Source organism: Zonotrichia leucophrys, chromosome 2 (assembly GCF_028769735.1).
Source record: "Zonotrichia leucophrys gambelii isolate GWCS_2022_RI chromosome 2, RI_Zleu_2.0, whole genome shotgun sequence".
Taxonomy (NCBI): domain Eukaryota; kingdom Metazoa; phylum Chordata; class Aves; order Passeriformes; family Passerellidae; genus Zonotrichia; species Zonotrichia leucophrys.
The window spans coordinates 31,737,883-31,750,307 of NC_088171.1; positions in this window are offsets into that span (position 1 = coordinate 31,737,883).

Sequence of the window (12,425 nt, forward strand, 5' to 3'; positions counted from 1 at the left end):
TTTGAGAATAGGTGTTATATACATTAGTGAAGGTTGGATCCACCATTGCAGGTCAGAGTTTAGTTCTCTTTTGCAGAAATCTTCAATACTTAATTACGGTTAGTGGAGATAGATTGGCATCAAAGTCTGTCACCATACGGTGTTTATGCTTTTTAGGTATCCAAGAACAAGAGTAAGAGGTCCTGAGACAGGATCTTAATGCTTTCTAGTTTAATACTTAATCTGTTTCCTATTTTCTCACACTTTTCCCACTTCACAGAAGCAGAACAGTTGGCTACATCTAAAGGAAAGCTCTGTTATAGTTAAAGCTGAATTGCCCCTTTTCATCTCTCATGTTTTAAATGTTACCTGACATCTCTTATCATTTAAAATCAAGGCACAGCATAAAAGTTCTTAAGCTACTATATTTATGTAGGAGGATGGAGAAAGCACAGATTTTCAAGTACCCACATGGGTGTAGGAAGGTGTTTCTGCAATGACAGTATCCTTATTATGTCAGATTGTTATAAACGCTGAAGTGTGCTAAGGTGCAATGATTTTACTGTTCAGAGTATATTTTACTAGGTCTTTAAAATCCAGTGGTGATAAGAGGGGAATTGCATAATGACAGACATAATTAATATATTTAATGCCTGCAGCCAGATAGAGAGCCTGTCACATCAGAATAGAGCTCATGTGACAGAAATAAGATTTCCATAAACAGCTTGTTTTATGTAACATTTCCACTTCAGTCATAATAAGCTGTCAGAAAGATGGAGGGAAAGAGACCTTGTGAAAAGTGTGCCCTAGATGGAGATCACTTCATGCAACAGTTAATAAAACAGAGACATAAAACTGGGGTCCAACAGCAGGAGAGGAAGTGCCCTGGGTACCTGCTTTCTAATCAGCAGGCTACAGAGAGGTGAAGAGCTGAGCAAGACCATAGCCAGAGTTAATGACTGCTCAGGAGGAGCACCCTTTTAAATTAAGACAGGAAAAAACCCTAAAGTTCTAATCACCACCTTTTTAAAATGAAAAGTACAGTCTTTGTCCATGTAACTTGTGTACTATGGTGCTGCATCATCATTATGTGCTAATCTAGGCAATTAACTTTACACATGGGACTCTTCATGCATACATTTCAGCATATGCTTACATCTTTGCAACATTAAGTTATTTATCTGCTTGCTGTCTCAGCTTGCTGCTTTTGAAATATTTCCTGTATTTGTGATTACAATAACAGAAATATTATGATGAAAGGAAAAAAAAGGGGGGGGTGGGAGAAAAGGGAAAAATCATTCAATATGCAGGCAAGTTTTCATTATAACTGCAGAAAGTCAAATACTAAAATCCCATCTCCAAAGTAAAATTAATTGGAGTCATGAGGGCTTTGGATCTTTTAATTTAAACTGTTGGATTCATGAACAAAAGACATCAATCTTATTCTTCTTGACTTTGAAGGAAAACTTTTTTTTTCCTCTCTTTTTTTGTCATTGGAGACTTTAAAAATGGTTCATGACAAAAAGATTCTAGTCATACAGCAGGATGAAGGGTGATTGGATGACATTGTACTGGCAATGAAGAAGTAGAAATCAGAGCAAAAAGATTCATTTATACTTAGTCCCTTTTAAATGTCTCTGATGACCAAGAGACCCTAACAAGGTTATAGCCTCTCTGTTGGAAATTACCAGCTTTATGTAACACTTCTGAGCATGTATTCATAGCTGAGTACACTCTGTTCAAGTGGTTCAGTTTATTGATTTCCTAATTCCATGAGTCTCTAAAACAATACTGTAAAGATTTTTATTATGAATAAGAACTGGTCCTATGGCATTAAATCAGAACATAGGCCATTGAATCCAATTTGGCCTAGGAAAATGTGAATAAAATTGAAACTGTACACCATCCTGTGGCTGCTTAGAGCATGAGAAACAAGCTGGTGCAGTCCTAGAGGGGAAATATTCCCTAAGTATTGGTGTTATTAATAGGCAGGTATAAGATAGCAATTTTGGACAAATAGACATAACTTTGAGTGATCTTGGAAGCTGGATTACTCTTTTACCTTATTGATTTATTTTCTAGTCAGTACCAAGCCTTATCAGTTGTGCTATCTTTGAATATTTGACACAGACTAAATGACTTCTACCAGGATGTTCTCAGGGAGGTAGAAAAATTCAGCTTCAGGGGCAGCTTGCAAATCCTCTTCTCTTCACAAGTACTTTATGCTTTCAACTTGTTTTGCAGATTCCATTTCTTTACACTTCTTTGTCACCTGGATGCCTTCAATTCAGTTTGACTGAAAAAAGCCCAAGGAAAACCAGTACTCTGACAAACATCTTTTAAGTGTTTGGGGTGACACACTGCCTTGGGTTCTATGAAGGGTTGCCTATTGATTTTATTCTAAAAGTGGCTGTATCAATTGCATCCTATATATAAAAATGTGTGTGAAACAGCCCTTAGAGCATTCTTTTTTTTTTCTTTTTTTTTTTTTTTTGGGCAGAATCAATTCAGTAAATTTTATTCCTTAGTCTGCTCATACTCTAAATTAGTATGTGCTAGTGTTCTAAAATGGGAAGAAAACCTCATGTAAAACTTGTACAGGAGAAGATAAGGGAGTGTAATTGATTTTGTCTGTTCAAAGTTCAATACACAAGCAAACTTTCTGCTGAATGAGTAGTTCAGGCCCAGTAAAGCTAGGATCTGTGTCACTCTAGCGACTGTTCAGCTTGTTGGGTCACAACTGTTTTTCTTCAATCAAGCATTAAGGCATTGGCTTGTAACACACACAAAAGAATCTGATGATTTAATCTAAAAGTACTTGGCACATAGTTTCCTTCTCACTCTTTGTATAGTTGCAGAAAGTTATTCTACAGCTCTACAGCACATAGCTCCACTCCTGAAGTTGTGGAGCCATGGAGAGGTGTTAGAGAGGATCAGCGTGATCACTTGGAGATGATCAGCGTATAGCAGCTCAGCAGAGAGAAAAAACATTGCCATGGACTGCCTTCTTGTACTGTGCTCAATAATTATTAAATCTACCAAGACAGTGAGCATTTTGTTCAGACCATTCTGAAACCTGCCTACAGCCATGAAGAAACTGCACTTTTCAGTAATGCACTACCACAGTAGGTGTGAGCATACAGAAGTTCCAGATACAGTTCCTAGATGTGCCCTGAGAATTTCACTGACGTCTTCTGAGCACATCCCATTTTCATCTTGTCCTCTGCAACAAACTGAGTGTTTTCAAGTGACATTCTTGTTGTCACTGCTGGCAAGAGTCTCCTCCAATTTACTCTGCTGTTTGGGAATACTGATCCGAAATAAAAAAAAAGGAACATAAATCTTTAATCCAAATAGCTTATTTGTGCAATGACCAAGAAGAATCCTGACTTGGTTTCCTTTTTGTTTGGTTACAGCATGGTGCTAATAACACCAAGGTTGCAGGTTAAATCCCTGTATGGGCCATTCACTTAAGAGTTGGACTTGTGCATCTCCACCAACTCAGACTATTCTGCAAATTTGTGATGTTCAAAACTAAAAAAAAGTGAGATAACATTATTGTCTTGCTATATAAACAGAATGTGTAAAACAGTCTCTTCAGGATAGTAAATTAACATGTGCTTTGAATTGCATGACTTGCACAGCCTGTCTGACATCCTGCCATCTTTCAGTCTCTGCCCTTCCCTTTTTGGAGTAAGTTTTGTATTCCAGAGAAGTCCATTAAATCAAGATTTGATTAAACTCCTCTTGTCTAAATAGAGTCAAAATATTTTCTGACAATGAAGACTGTAATAAAGCATTCTTAAACCTAAAAGGCTGTGAAACGGGTGTCCAACTAAAACCTCAGTATGTTGTATATTTCCCACTGAATTTTGGAATCCTGCAGCACTTTGAAGCAGTAAGGTTAGAAGGTGTCTTAGGAATATGAGCCTTTGTACAGTACAGCTGTCAAATGAGTTCAGATTTCACCTTAAGAGTAACATTTTTCTGAATGAGGGTGAATCTAACACATGTACAGCTAAATGTGCACTGGATATGCTTTGTGAAACAGAGTCATTACAGCTTCCATGATGTAGATTCCCAAAGCTTGCATTTGCCTAAATGGGAGCACAGCCTAGGTGTCTAGAACAGACCTGCACATGTTAAGTGTCCTGACAGGCTACATAACCCATGCATGAAAGGAGTTTGTGCTGCTACAGTGACCAGGAATAGTGCCAACTCAGAAGCTAGCACTCAAGAACCTCAGGACCAGTATCTGCTCCCATTTTTGTCATCCAATACCCTGTAGAAAAAGGCAGAGTCCAAGCTCCAGCTGTTGCCTTCTCATACTTTTTGGATGAGTCATGAAAGAGATAACACCTGGTGGGAACCCTGTTAAGAGCCCTAATCTGAAGCCTCACAGGATGGTTTTTCTTTTGAATAAGGAGTTTGGTTATTTTTTTTTCCTTCACCAGCTCTTTTAATTAGATCAGAGTTTATCTCCCACAGAGTAATTTTTTTCTAGTGATGAGATATATAGTGTTGAAAACAGTCCTTGACCACGGGGCATCTGAGCTGTTACTTGAGAAGATTTGAAATGAGGTTTTCTTTTGTGGCATTGTTCTTTGAAAAACAATTGTTAAAATTTTTAAGTCCTAGGTAGAGTACAAAAAAAAAAAATCATTAGCAGTCTAAAATAAAAAATAAAGTATTTAGGGACCAAAATTTAATTATTCACATTCTTTCAAAGTTAGGCAAAAGTAGGAATTAATGGTTAACAAAAAGAGTTTCCTTGAAATGTGTATGCCTCTATCATCCCCTTTTCTCTGCCAAACTGTAATAATAATTTTTATTAAAACCACACCTCATGAAGAAAGTGAAGAAAGAGTCCAAAATAGTAAGCTCAGAGGGCACAGAGTTGAAAGAGTGATTTGTCAACATGCCTGGAATTCATGTTTTTTCTTGGACTATACCCAGCAAAGTGTTAGTTACTGTAAAACATGATGGAAGATCTGTAGTCTGACCCAATTCCTTGTCTAGTTAATAAAAAAATTACAGCTGAATGAAATGCAAGTTGAATCAGGTATCAGTGTGTTATGGCTATTTGCTGGTCAACATTTACAAACAAGTTTTTCAGCTGAAAAAACACGGGGTATATTGCTAGACTGAAGTCCTGTTACATCAGTCTATAAAGATCAGATTATTTTTCTCCAGTAATACCTGTAGGTTGCTGTAGTTTAGCAGCAGTGTAGTTTAGCAGCAGCAGACCCAGTCTGGCTGGGGAAGTTGTCCAGTCACATCAGGGAATTAGGGCCTTGTGCAGAAATGACCAATGCTAACAGAAGGAGGAAGCCATAGTTACCCTGGCTCTTTCACTTGGTAAAGTTCACATCTGGGCTTTGTAACAATATGTGGTACAGATGTGGTATTATAAGTTAGAATTCTGGCCTAACAGCTCTGAAAAGCAAGCATACCTGAAGCAAGCATCCTTAGAGATGTGTTTCTGCGATGTTGGTTGCCCTTGGTGCATTTGGTTCCCTCATGTTTTGTTCAGATCAGACACATACCTGACAATACCAGGTCTCTTAGACAAAATCTCCTTTCACCTAAGAACTGACATACTTCACACCAGGAGAGGTCTGCTTACTCAGGTAAATACTCTGCACATGGTGAGACAAGACACTGTGCTTTGGTTTGCATCTGACTCTTAATGATCTGCACTATCATACTGAGTACAGTATCAGCTAATCAGCTCTCAGACTTCTTCTAATTAAATGTGAAAAACAACTCCACACCAACAAAGCTGTGTTCCTTAGCTAAATTGTTCAATGATTAATTTAGTACTGTTTTAACCTGGGTGAGCAAGAAAAGAATTTATCTCAGCAAAAAACTGCTGAGGAACATATTAATTGCAATTGTTTCAAGATAAAGTACTCAGGGCACAGGAAGGATTACAAATAATGATCTTAAAATTGCATCCATCTGGCAGCAATTACTGTAGTTGAGCAATCAAAAAGATCTCATACCTTCCCAACCAGCAGAACAATGAGTTCTAGCTAATAGTGATTTTGTAATAATTTCTAACTGTCATATTACAGTAGTATTTTCACTTCTGCTTGGTGCTTTCCACCTTGGAAAAGTGAGCACAGAGCTGTTTTGGTATCTTATTCAAAGCTCATTCCCCAGTATGTGTTTCTAATACATTTTTTGGCATTGTCTATTATATATGATGATTACTTTAGTCTACTTTAAAAATTGCTGATTACTGCACAATAATTTTCGAGGGTTGGTTTGTGTGTGTGTAGAAAAAATCAAAACACTTTAAAATAAGACAATGATAAACTAAAAAATGTGTATTTAAAAGGCCTTCACCAATTGTCTCATGTCTCTGATGGAAGGGAGCAAGTTATTTTCATGGGATTGACATTTCCATCCAGGGCTGGGACTGTGCTCCTGAGAGAGAGAGAGAGAGAGCCCACCAGACCTTCAAAAGGTCTGAGGTCATCTCAGCCATCTCTAGGAGACCATTCCCATTTGATTTTTGTATTTCTTGTTGCATCGGGACTGAACAGACTGCCTCTTGTGAAAGCATGATTTTCCTCAGCTTTGTTCCAGACTTTCTCAGTTTAAACCATACTCATAGATGCCACTGATCATGCTTTACATTATTTTGACTGGTTTAACTACCATAAAAAATAAGTGGAAACTATTTTTATGATCTACCAACCACTTGAGGATGTTTCCCTTTTGGTACATTCAATATGGGAGACTTTTCTCCCAAGCATATCAAGAATAATTTTTTACATATTTGAACTGTATATTTTTCTCAAAAATTGTCTTGATCTAAATGAAATTCCTCTTAAACAATATTTTCCTTCTGAAAATGAAATGTCAAACATATGTACAATTAATTAAAATATCTTGAAGTTATTTTTGAGATTAAAGTTAAAAAATAATGCAAATTTTATCATGTCTATAAGATGCCTACATACAAATGGTGACAGTTCAGAAATAGATTATTTTATGAAAAAAATATTTTGAAGAAAGAAAGAGAAGCCACTTCAAAATAATAAAGAGATGTGTTTCCTCCAGCCATGCTACCTCATCTCTTTCCAATATCACTCTAGAAATAACAGCATAGGTTTCTGCCTGCTACATGGTATTTAGGAATTGGAAGGAAAAGGTAAAATATTGTTGAAATAAGCATGCTTTATTTGGTTCCTAGCTATTGTGGTCAAATGCAACTCAACATATATTAAAAAGATAAATTTCTGTCATTTACTGACTTAAATAGGCTTCAAATTAATCATGGAATGCATTATTCTATTTTGAATCTGGTGTAGCTGAACCAGTGAGTTATCACCCAAAAATCTACCCTGCAGGAATAGACATTAATAAAAACATCCTCACCCATATTTAACATCAGAGTAATTAAGGTTTCTAAATTTACCAATTCCTACCACACCAGATACAACTTCTTATTTGTCAGCTATTTCTCAGAGCTATAATGCCTTGGGGAAAATTTTCACCCCTGGAAGATTGTCCTGTCATTCATAATTTATTTAAGGTTCCACGCACTGTAGATACAGATTACTAACCAAGACAGGGAATTTGGAGGATATAGGGAAATATTCAGGTTTTTACAGGCAATGTCCTTTTTAATATTATACTTGTTTTATCATTGCCTCAAATTATTGAATGTTCCTCTTTCTGGTTACTGATTTAGAGGGAAAATTTTCACGGAGAAGAATATGATTGCCCTGGTTAAGCATTCAAGTAATGTAAATATATAAACCAAATGATATTACTTGTTAACAATCTAAGCAAACACTTTACTCAAATCTTCCTTAGCATGCCAACACAGGTAAATTATTTCTGTGTTGCCCAATCTATTTAATATTAATTTTAAAACAAAAAAAAAAAACCCAACTAAACCCAGGGCATCACAATTTGGAAAGAAATCCCCCAACCAGAAATCTGCAAGGCTAGTAATATACCGAGCAACAATCAGAATTATATTTAAAGTTAAATATGAAAAAAGTCTCATCCATATATGCTTCCTATTCCCTTATGTCACCATGAATCAGGACTAGCTGAAGCTAGTGGGTCATCAGCAGATGTAAAAATGAGGGGAAGTACTTCTGTGATGAGGTAAGTAATTTCTACACCACATGCTCATGTATAGTACCTATGTTTCCAGAGCATAAGGAGATTTAAGTATTATATTAGAATCAGAATATTTTCTTCCCATTAAGTTTTGAGTCTATTAAATAAGAATCTGCCATTCCCCGAAAATAACATTTCCCATTTGTAAGACTGAAAAAAAAAAAAAATCCTTGTGTTTTCTTTTTGTCTGATTTGATTTGGAGCAGGCCCTTTCTCAGAGGCTGGCTCTTGTTTCGTGTCAGCACTGTGCCTCACTCCAGCGCTGTTTGTTGTCAGGAAGAACGCAGTAATGTTGTCACTCCAGCTCTGAATCAGTAGGGTTTGGCTGTCGTGCCAGCCTAAGGCACAACATTGTGAGGTTCTGGACGGACATGGTGATGCTCCAGCCCAGAGCCTGCCAGCAGGAGAGGATCCTCATCAAAAGGAAGCTCCCCAACTGTTCAGGCTGTAAGGTTTCCTTGTGAGATGCTTCATGGTACCCACCTGGGCTCTTGAGAACCGGCCATGTCCCTGACTTCCCTCTTGTTTCAAGATGATAAAGGTCTTCAGCTAACTGGAGAAACACTAAATTAGGTTTTCCTTATTTGGAAATAAATTAGTGCCTTCTGGTTTAAATTTCTTTGCTCTCCATTTACAAAAGTGTGTGAAAAGAAACTAATTACAAATTGTATTTTATTAATCTTTGCTGCTGGGCAGAGAAAATGTTGTATTGTCCTGAGAATTAGTAACAGGTCCATAGGCATACAGTTTTCTTTATTTAAATAAACAAAACAATTAGTATATTAAAAAAAGCACTGGTTATTTCTTGTTTTTCAGTTTCCAAAACAAATTACTATAATTCATTGTACTCTAACTCCAGAACAACATTTTTCAAATTAAATTAATTCAAAGAGATCACAGGAAAATGCCTCCAGATGAGGGAAATATAGCATGATCTATGACACAGGCTATTTTAATAGATGTCGCTGGCTTCAACCCTTTTATGCCATGCAAGCATAAATCACAATTTGAAATTATTTGAACAGTAATGCAAAAAGAAACAAGAGGAGAAAAAGCAATGTCTATAAATAGGGTCAAATAATTTTAAGAGAACCATTCTTTTGAAAAAATATAAACAACATTAAAAGCATTTTATTTTGGTAATTTTTAAAATTAAAATAATTTACATATTTGCATTATTTCGTATTAGTTCTTTTGTTTTCCATTTTTTTGTGGGTTAATGTGAAATTACTCTCTCTCTAATGATAACAACTTGATGTTGCTGTGACTAAAGAAAATATTTTAACTTTACTTTGTTCCAACAGGACAGAAATCAAGTTAGAAGAATTTCTTCCCAGAAAAGAAGCATCTTTCAAAGAAGAAGGGGTTTTTTACACCTTCTACAATTTATCATACTTGTTTTGTTCCATAGCTAGTGAGATTAATTTTAGGCCAACTAGTTTGCCTATTCTTCATACAACTTGAAAAACTAGTTTTCCACACAAAAAGAAATTGTCTTACAATCCCAAGCCAGGTACAAGATATTTCCTGCTCCACTGGTCAATCTGCAAAAGAGAAAATAGTCCTTCTTCATACTCAGAACATTGCATGTTGTTCCCTACTCATTCCTACTCATTCTCTCTCATCTTCCATTTCTATCTCCACAGCTGGTAAAAGATTTTCAAGAGATTACTATGGTATTTTAGAAATACCAATGCTGTGATCTTGACTACTGCTCTTCCATTTGTGTTCTTTAAAGTCACATTTGTTTGAAAAAATAATTTATGGGTTTCTTCCTGTGTGTGTCTGCAGGAACTGGTGTCAGCTCTCAAAGATTTGATCCTGCTGTCTCTGAAGTAATCCTAAAATGTCTGCCAAGATCAGGTACACTGGAATAGCTACTGCAGTAAACCCAAATGGAAGATTTTAAAAATTCAATGACAGCAACATTGTGGAATATATTAATTTTCTACTGTGTGGAAATCCATCCCTCCTCTTTCATTAGGCATCTAACCTGGCAAGGTAGATGAAAGTAAATATTTGCTTACTGTTTCACCACCACAAGCTATTGTATCAGTGACATAGAGCTAAAACAGATTTGGAAGAACAAACTGGATTTTTATCTGCTTTGTGTATCAGCAGCAAAATTGCTAGCTAAACCCTAATTGTGGATTCTTTATGACAGGTAATAATAGGAGATGCAGAGAAGAGCACAGCTTGTATTTCATCTACCATGCTGCGCTGAAAGTGCTAGCAGCTTATAAAAAAATGTTTTGATTTGTAAGCAAAGCACATTTTATTTGGGTGTCACCAAGCAAAAATATACAAGGGACAGTATATTATGAAGAGTGAAGCTGACCCTGGGGAAGTCAATAGGAATTTTCCCAACAACTTCAGTGAAACCAGGATTTCATTCAATATCTCTTTTCTCAACATTTTGCAGTTTTGCAGGCTTATTAAAAAATACCCTAAAAACAAACAAACACCACCAACAACAACAGCAAACACCAAAACAATACAAAAACCACAGTACCAAAAAATATTATTAAATAACACAGGAAAGGTTTATTTGTAGAAATATATCACTGTCAAACACACTGCCTTGCAGTGTAGACATGCTGGTCCCACCAACTTTGGCAGGAGCAGGGCATACTCACAATGGGAAGAATTTCACCCCTGAACTTGGAGCCGGTTTAGTGGTTTGGCACACAGCCTCCAGACCCTTTGGATCTTGTGGTCTTGTCTATGTATTGACTATAATTTAACATTACATCGTCAGCTAATCTCGTTCTTGATTGATTTCTGAGCAAATCACAACCTCAAATCAAAATGACACCAATTCCTTTCAATGCCCAAGTCTGGCTAGAAGCTTAGTGTGGCTGCAGATGGTTTGTAAATCAGCTTTGCCATAATGTGATATAGGATTTATATACTGTGTTTTCATCGGTACAATGTAACTTTCCATATAGCCAGTTTTGTGCAGTAACTGGCTCAGTAAATCTCTCATTTAAAGTTGTTCCACAGCCGATGGATGACTGAACTTGGAAACACACAGCAGGGTTTTAAGATGAATCTCAGACACTTTCCCTAGACTATGCATCCTTCTCAGGTTGGCAGTTTTAAATATAGTCTGGTTGGGAACGACTTTTGCCCTCACTTCATTGTAGTTGTCAGTTATTTAGACAGGCATCTGACATTCCTAAGTCTGGTGTCTTTGTAAAGTCTCATGCCTAGTAGCAGAGAATAGGTCTTTGAGCTCATACTTTTCTGTTTTGCACCTGCCAAGTTCGTGCTTATAGAAAGTAAGAAGTGATTCTAAAATGTCCCAGAATTGGAATAAAGTCATCTCACCTCAAGAATATGTGTCATGGACAAAAAAAGCTAACAGGCAGTGGAGGTGGGGACCAAATTCTGCTTTCTGAGCCATAGTATTGATGCTCTTATTTTGCATTTATTTTATTAATTGCCACAGTAAAGGTATATTCAATCTTCTAAATATTAAGCTAGGTTTTCCCTCCTTGTAATAAATTATTTAGACCAATGCCAGTAATTTTTATTCCATGATCTTCCTGGTTAGTCTTTACCTAAACATTTTCATTCTCTGGAAAACTGCTTATTAAGAGGAACATCAGTCAAATATTTGAAGAATTCAAATCACATGCATTTATCAACATGCCACTTTCTTTTAAAAATATTTTATATTGATTCTTCAAAATACAGGAGACTTTTTATTTATTTTGAGAACAAAGTTTTCAGTAGAAGAAAACTTCAGCTAAATCTTCATAGAAAGATAATAAAGTTCCTATATATAGTTTCAGTAACAACTGCTTAAAGTATGTATTTTGATAGAATTCAGTTTTGAAATTCTTGGCTTTAATAAGCCTTTGTAAGGAAGAATCTTTAATAAAGAAGTTTGCTTCTCGTCACTTTTGTGAAACCAGTTACTCTAAAATTAGCTACTCTGGAGCTGATTTTCTAAGGCATTTCCTCTTAGCCTTTTTTCCACTAATCTGTAGGACAAAACAACAAACATGCCTGTCAATGGCACATACCGACCTGAACCCATACCAAAAGACTGAGTACCATTGTTCCTCCTGATCCTTTGGAGCCCAGGAGTAAGAAACAGAGGGCTGATCCAGCTCCCTGTGCAGCACTCACTGCACAGTCTGTTCTGCACTAACTGCACCAACTCAGAGGATCCTCAAGGCTTGAGTGAACGTTTGATTGTGGTCCTAAAGAGCTAACACTGTTAATTATTTCAGCTGCTAATAATTTTTAATCTCTCAGCTTCTTGGAAAAATGGGTCCCGCATCTACTTCTGC